The 8,591-nt window shown below is 33.8% G+C and overlaps 1 non-coding gene across 1 annotated transcript; it reads left to right on the forward strand.

The window, feature by feature from the left end:
* Positions 1-3,708: 3,708 nt before the first annotated feature.
* On the forward strand, positions 3,709-3,815 carry LOC128032348 (small nucleolar RNA R71). The gene has a single exon (XR_008188475.1). It is a non-coding gene; the product is annotated as a small nucleolar RNA R71 (small nucleolar RNA).
* The last annotated feature ends 4,776 nt before the right edge of the window (positions 3,816-8,591 follow it).

The raw sequence follows: 8,591 nt of genomic DNA on the forward strand, positions 1-8,591 counted from the left end.
AAAATGAAGCGTTGTAAAATTCACAAATTTCACGATGAGTGACATAGACCTTCTTCCCCCTCATTGTTATATTCTTCCAAGTTTCTTCATCAAATGGTCTCATATATTCTTGATCCCTAAAGGATGCCTGGAACTCTTGGACAACAGGAATAACAATGGGTTCTTTGGGAGTCACGCAAAAGTGCTCCCATCTATGGTACCAAACTAGCGCTCAAATTTCTTTATAAAGGATCATCGATGTTTTGAAACCCCTTTCTTGAATGAATGTCTTCCCTTGTAGTTCTAGAAAATATATTTTGACATTTGGTTTTAGAAATTTTGAGGGTTTGCGACCACCGGTGCCTCTTGTTTGTTGGTTCTTCTAGACTTCCTAATAGGCCTTTTCAATGATATTTGGCTAGATGAACTAAAAAAATTTAAGCAATGTATTTCAAGAATTCAATAGAACAGTAGACTTTAGAAAGGAACCCTTAACCTTCGTACTTGAATGTTTTTTATTCTTTGCGTAAGTTATCACTGATTCCTCGTCAATGTGGAGTTTTGTCCCTGCACAAACTAAGAACAAAAGAAGAGAAAGAAAAAGAAAGAAAAATATTGCAGCTAAAGGAAAAGAAAAAGAAAGAGGTATTTGAAGTTAAAAAGTTTTAGAGGTTTTAGAGTTAGAAAAGGTTTAGAAATAGGTTAAAGCTGTTTTAGTTTTAAAATAAGTAGTATTTTTAGGTTAGAAATCAAGTAAAATAGGGTTTTAGGTTGGTGGCTTACGGAACGGGTCAGGTAGACCCTGAAAAAGATTGCAATTATATCACAACATAGGGGTTCTTTATCGTGACACCCTCGGCAGTGTCCCAATGTCACAACATAGGGGTTCGATGTCGCAACATACCCTAAATATTTAAAATTTTGGGGCTACTAGCTATTTTGTCGTGACATAGAGGTTTCATGTCACGACATCGAGCTGGACTGATTGATTCCTCAAATTTGTGGTCAGTGTTGCGACATGGAGGTTTCGTGTTGCGACATTGGCCTTGTTTTGGCCCTTTTTCTTGAATTTCAAGGTGTTCGGTACATACATAACTTATTTTTAATCAATTTAAATCAAATTAATTCCTAATCTACCCGTAAGACTATTAAAATACAATAATTTAAAAAAATTAAAATAGTTTAAGAAGATTAGGTTTTGCTGCCAGATTCGTCCGTTAGCTTCTTCAGCTTATACATGGATGCATTTTTTCTTGATTTTCTATACGTATTGGTCCAGCATCCATCGTGCCACTCCACCTTATTTCGTTTGTCTCGTTCTTTGAATTTGCTCTTTTGCCCTGCACTAATCAAAGAAAATACCTTTTTCGGCTCAAGGTAGTTAGGGGTTTTTATAGATATTTCATAACATGTTTTCCCTAACTTTTCCCTACCTCTTTCACTCTGTTGGTGATTGCATTTGAAAAATTTAATCTCACCATTGATTTTCATGATTAATTCATTATTTTCTAGATCAATCGTGGACCTAGATATGGCTAGAAACAGTCTACTTAACAGAATAGTTATCTCACAATTTTCCTCAAAATCTAAAATTATGAAATCGACCGGGATGATAAAATTACACACCTTAACCAACACATCTTCAAGTACCCCTTTCGGTTGTACCGAAGATCTGTAAGCTAATTGTAGTGTGATATAGACCTATCCATACCCAGCCCAACCCGAAGGCTCGCACGAAAATTGGGAAGGTTCAGGTAAAAAATGAGCTTGGGTAAAATATAGGCCTGAAAAATGGGCTTGGGTAAAAAATGAGACTCATTTTGAAAATGGATCGGGCTTCGGGTAAGTCTTTTTTGGCCCAAACTTGACTCGACCCGTCTTGAATATGAAAAAAAAAGACGTGCTTTTTGATTGCTTTTATGCTGCTTTTTTATTACTTTCTTGCTATTTTCTTATTGGTTTTTCATTATTTTGCTACCATTTCACAATTATATTGCTACTTTTTTGTTATTATTTGGATATTGTATAAATCTTGTTTTATTGTTAATTTTATTACTATTTTAGAGGCATTTTCTTGTTAAGTTACACTTATCTTAATGTTATTTAAGTATACATATATTTTTTAATTTATTTTCAATTTTTTAGGGAACATTTATTTTAACGTTTTTAGTATTTTTGATGTATTATATATATTATTAAAAAAATATGAAAAGATTAATACGGGTGGGTTGGGCCCAAGTTTTAGCATTTTTATCCGGGTTGGGCTTGGGAAAAAGTTTAGGCATATTTTTTGGGCTGGGTCGAGCCTAAGCCTAGCAAACGGGCCTAAAATTTTGGTTGGGCTCGTCTCGAATCCCACTCTACCCAGCCCCATGGATACCTCTAGTGTGATACGTATATTTTTAAGCTCCCCTAACCTGAGTTTATTATATAATGATAAGGGCATGAAGTTTTTACTGGCTCCTAGATCACAAAAGGCCTTACTAAAGTTAATATCCCTTATCCCTATTGGAATTATGAAACTCCTCAAGTCTTTGAATTTTGGTGGTATTTATTAAGATATTATTTCACTATAAGATATGTCTATATTAACTTGCTCTCATGTTTTAATTTTCCTACGCCTAGCCATGATTTTCTTTAAGTATTTAGCGTATTTAGGAAAATTTTAAATTAATTCTATCAGAGGTAAGTTAACATTCAACGACTTGAATAAGTTTAGAAAGCTTACAAATTCTGCTTCATCCCGCTTTCGTTTGTCCTTTAATCATGAGGAGAATGGTACCTTAGTAAGTATAGGTTCTCTATTCGGCTCAGCTATCGGCTCATTTGTCGACTCGGCTACCTTTTCTGGTTATGGTTCAGCATTTTCATTTCGAGGGGTTTCCTATTGAGGATTGTGGGCATCCTCCTCATCCTCCTCTTAATTTGGGTTTCTTGGGCTACTCAATACTTTACATGAACGGAGTGCTATATTGCTTTTACATGCTCCTTCCTTTCTCTCCGATGATTGTTCTCAGTGTTGCATGGGATCCCTGTGCCAATTTTCCTTTTGATCTCTCTCATCATACTCATCACTTGGCTCATTTGATCTACAAATTTTGTCAATGTCTTTGTTTACTGGGTGCATTTTGATTGCACCTGTTTCATTTTAATTCGTATTGACTGCATCTCTTCCTCAATTTGATCCAGTCTTTAACCACATATAGTATGGTCACTTAGGTTGGCCCTTTCCTGAGGTTTCTACAGATATGGAGGTTGATAAGCAAAATTTTGTTTAACAGGGTTAAAACTATTACCTCCTCCTTGATTGCCGGCCCATCTCAGATTCGAGTGATCTTTCCAGCCGAGATTATAAGTATTCGAATAAGGATTTCCACCCCTATTCCTGATGTAGTTCATGTTCTTGGGTGGGTTCTCAAGATACTGACCTATAGGCCTATCTCCATCGTATATTGAAGATCTACTAGATGTTGATTCAATCTAGTTGAGTCTATCCAAGAATTGTTGGTATTTGTTTTCCGCCTAAACAACTTTCACTACGGACAATCTCTTGCCATAAGTAGATCATTCATTTGGCCATTGGTAGGAACTCATCGCCATGTTTTCTATTAGATCATAATCATTCTCGTATGTTCAGTTCATCAGGCTACTCGTGCGGCTCCGTCTAGTCTTGATCTTGTGTTTGCATCCAACCTATTGTAGAACATCTACAATCGTAACCAGTTGGACAGACCATGGTGAGGGCATCTTTGAACCAACATCTTAAACCGTTCCCAAACTTCATGAAAACTTTCTCCTTCTAGTTGTTTAAATGTTGCAATCTCCCTCTTGAGTTGGACCGTCTTGCTAATAGGAAAGAACTTGTGTAGAAACTCCTCTACAAGTTCATTCCATGTTGTGATGGATCCTGGTGCTTATGAATATAACCAAGAGAAAGCGTTATCTATTAAGGAGAAGGGGACAACTGAATATGAATAACATCATCGGTGACCACGTTAAATTTAAAAGTATCACAAAGTTGGAGGAACGATTTTAGATTTTAATTTGGGTCCTCCGTCATTGTCCCTCTAAATTGTAGATTATTATGTATCATCTGCATCATGATCGATTTGGTCTCAAAATTATTTACCATGATGGTCGGCATAGCAATGAAACTTTGCACTATGTCTAGATTTGGTAGAGCATTGTCTATTAAAGTACATTCTTCTTGAGCCATTTGTGGGTCTAACAGTAATTATGGCGGTGGTTGTGGTGGTAAGTCTTGTAGGTTAGGTTCGTCGAAGAACAAATTTTCTCGTGGTGGATTAATCATAGTAGGTGGAATATTTTGCATCTGTTGTTGTTGTTGTCGGTGATTTCTACGAATTATTCTTCTATATCAGGGACTGGCTCTATAGGTCTACCCCTACTTCGAGTCATACACTAAAACCACAAAGAAAAATAAAAACGTTAGTAAAGAGAAATAAAAACAATTACAAATTAAATCATATCTTATAATTTAAAATTTTCCTAATTATTCTATTAAACGCAAAAATTAAAACTAACTTAGTCATATTGCCTCCCTGGCAAACGCGCCAACAACTTAATTGTCTCTGGACGTACTAACATCTAGAGTGTAATTCCTACAACCAAATATAAGCGTTAAGCGATTTCCGTAAGTATAAGGGTCAGGTTGTAATATAGTTTATCCAATGAAGTACGGAAGTACTCCGAGGATTGTACCCAAAGGAGGCGAAACTAAATTAATCTTAACTTCGACGTTAATAGACCTAATTAGTAATTTAATTAAATTTTATTACGGTAAATCCTAAGGTGATGAAAATACATATTTTATAAAAAATAATTTAGATGCATAAAAATAAAGATATAAAACTAATTTGTAGGTTTAATCAATTCTAAGGGCAAAAGACTAACTCGCTTCAGTGGTTGTAACTAATTCCTATTTTAGGTTCTATCCAATCAACTAGCCTTTAACCTAGTAGGATCTTTCGATCTTCCACTAAACTAATGAGTTGACAAGAACTACTTATCTCTCGACCTCACAGTCAAGACCGGATTGGGGTAAGGGTTCACAGATAGACAATACCAATTTTGGGTTCATTCCCACCCAGATGACTTCTTAGGGTTGTTAGGCCTAGGGTTTTAAGTTCTTCATATCCCAACCAGCTGATCTACTAAGAAACCCTACATAAAAACTAATTACTCCCATGTCCACTCGCTAGTCTCCCATAAGGGGATTAATTCCTCATGGATCTCATAAACATCATAAACTAGAGTAAACAGATGAACATGGATAATAAATCAAGAGTAGAGTTTAAAGAGAAATCTTGATTTATATTGATAAGCGTGCAAACACAATCCACAAAGAGTTGATGAATTCTCCAAATTAGATTATCCGAAGAACAAGAACAAAACTAGAATCAAATTATAAATAAAAATAACCTAAGTATAGAATAACCTAAAGACAACTAAAAATTGAAACTAAATAAAGCTGTAAACTAAAACTTGAATAATCATCCCCTATGAAGTGTTCAGAGAGGTCTATTTATAAATTTAGGGTTGGTCATCATCTATTGATGTAATTCGGCTGACGTTTTCATGTTAAATTTGTTGTGCTGACCAAAACAGCCTTGGCTCCTTAATCTTCTGTGTCAAGGTGGTGTCTCGACATCTTCTAGCCTATGTCACGACATTGGTGGCAGTTTACAAGCTCAGGCTTGATTTTAGGGCGGTGTCGCAACAACCTCTAACTGTGTTGCAACACTGAAGGAAAATTGCTATTTTGGATCCTATGCTCACTATGGGGCGACATCGACCTTCTGTGTTGCATTGCGGCCAATCTCGTGTTCTCATGCCTTTAAATGATGTCCTGCACACTCACCAAATACGTTAGCCTTCCTTTAGGCCTATTTTGGCCCCTAAGGTTATATAAATAGCTCAAATCACACTTTTTATCAATTACGAAGTAAAAGTGAAAACTAAGTAAAATATAACGAAATTGCTTTCACACAAGCTCCTTAAGTACAAAAAATGATTTAATCTGCTACAATGAATTATGGTAAATCAATCAACTTTTCTTTTCTTTTACTTTTTATCTATTGGCTTCGCCTTTGGCTACCTACGATAATTCAATATGGAAACAATGTTAAATTTGCACACATTCAAACATAGAAAACATTCAATTAACTAACATGTATAATCTCAACTTAACTTTTTACAACCATAATGTTTGATTTTTACATAACTCATAATTCTCCTGTTCGAATCTAATTCTGACCCTAGAACTATAATCTAGGAGTCTCAAGTTATCTAAAAACATGTCCATTATTCAAATTTCTAACCACTCTCTCTTTAGCTTCCAAGCATTCATCAATTGCTAGTTTAACAAAACTTAAAAATTTTTACATCTAATGAATGGGCTTAACTTATCTATCATCTTAATTTATTAATCTAACAAAAAGAAAGGAAAACTTCACTAACCTCTTAATTAGGCTCACAACAATGGACAAAACCCTTGGAAATTTTTCTTTTTCTTCTTTATCTCCTATTTCCATTTGGGAAGAAGATGAAATGGCCATTTCTTTCATCCTTTCTTTATATTTCCTTTATTATTGAATACAATTAAACTTAATCTAATTAATCTAATGCTTAGTTTCATACTTGGGGAAAGTTAGTGGAAGTTAATGGCATAGATCATGGCTTCCCACTAACTCATTCAAGCCACGATCAAATTGTATTTAAGGACTTTTAATAATAGCTCATCTAATCCCTCAAATCTAGTTACTTTACAATTTAGTCCTATTGTATTGGTTCCTAATATTCCAAATAAATTACTTATTAAATTATCTCATATACTCGTTCTCACCCTGGAATCCTCTCGATTATTTCTTTTCAAAACGGCTTGGTTTAAGAAAGTTGACCCCTAAAAATCCATTTTTTCGACATTGACGAAAATCAGGTCATTACAATTTACCCTTTATTGGGATATGAATCCCACTATTGTAAATGAAGCCACGCCATGCTAAAGTTGTATACCCAACGTATTAGTTGCGACCTTATTACTAATTGAACTTAGGCTTTTAATACATCGAAGTATACGATTCGCATATGCATAATCCACCACTTACTTAGGATTAAGGTAATTCACACTATGAACATCACAAGAGAATATATCCATAAATACATCTAAGATTAATTCTACTTAGGTCATATCTAATGTATTGTCATTCTAGACAACCACATCTACGTCTCTGACAATCACATCTACGTCTCTATCTTCTGCGAGTCAATCTCTCTGATACCCAAGACGAGGTATCTCCCCAATTGAACTTGATAGATGGCATAATAATCCCTAAATTAATTTGATTAATATCAATTAATTAGACTATGGACCATTTAGATTATATACTAGTATAAGCTTTCTTCTCGCATTTTGATTCAATAACATAATACAACTTAATATTAGTTAAACATGTAACAACCCATTTTCAATGGAATCGAGCGGTGGTTTTAGGACCACAAATTTGACGTAAATTTTATTATTTTATTATTTTAATGTCTATGGGATATTAGTAAGTTTGTATTAAAATTTCGTTAAGAAATTTTGATGTTTGCATGATTAATTAAGTAAAAGGACTAAATCATAAAAAGTATAAAAGTAGAGTTCTATTAGTTAAAAGGGTCAAATGGTTATGAAATTGTAAACTAAAAGACTTGGACGGTAATTAGACCAATTGAGGTGATTGTGGATGTTTATGGACATGGTTTTAATGAAATAATTAAAGTTTTTAAAGGTTAAAATAATATTTTGATAAATAATGTTAAAATAATTAATGAATTAAACTCACCTTCTTCCCCATTTCAATCTATCATCGAAAATCACCATAGAGATTGAGCTTGAGCATTTGGTTGGCTTCTCATCTTGCATGTAAGTGATTTTGAACCCTATTTTTAATTATTTCTATGTTTTTGAGGTCGTTTTAGCTTAATCTAACTAGTTTGGGGGTCAATTTATAAAACTATTAAAGGTTGAGGGTTACACCATGAATGTTCTTATATGATTTTTTATGTTTAATGGTAGATTATAAGTCCTTGTTGATAAAAAACAAGTTTTGTAAAGTGATTTTGATGAAAATTTACATATAGAGATTGATTTGTAAAAATAGTAAAAGTTCATGTTAATTTTATGAAGTTATGATTTGTATGGGTTGGTTTAAGTCCCTAATAAATTTGGTTAGCTTGAATGGAGGATTAAAATGTTTAGATTTCAATTTATAAACTTAAGGACTAAATTGTGAGAAAGTTAAAATATTAGGGGCAAAATAATAATTTTGCATAAATATGAAATGTGGACTAAATTAAGTACTATAAGTATTAAATGGATTGAAATTGTCTATTTAGATCAAGATAGACCACATACGGACTTAGATCGAGGCAAAGCTAAAGCTTTGGAATAACTTGTTTTAACTTTCACACCCCTAGTTGTCGAGGTAAGTTTATGTGAATATTTATCGTTTTAATGTTATTTCAAATAGTATGTTAATATGTTATTTATCATGTGAATTGATCGATGTGTAAATAAATCAATACAATGATGATTACCGAATCCCGAT

Source organism: Gossypium raimondii, chromosome 8 (assembly GCF_025698545.1).
Source record: "Gossypium raimondii isolate GPD5lz chromosome 8, ASM2569854v1, whole genome shotgun sequence".
Taxonomy (NCBI): Eukaryota; Viridiplantae; Streptophyta; class Magnoliopsida; order Malvales; family Malvaceae; genus Gossypium; species Gossypium raimondii.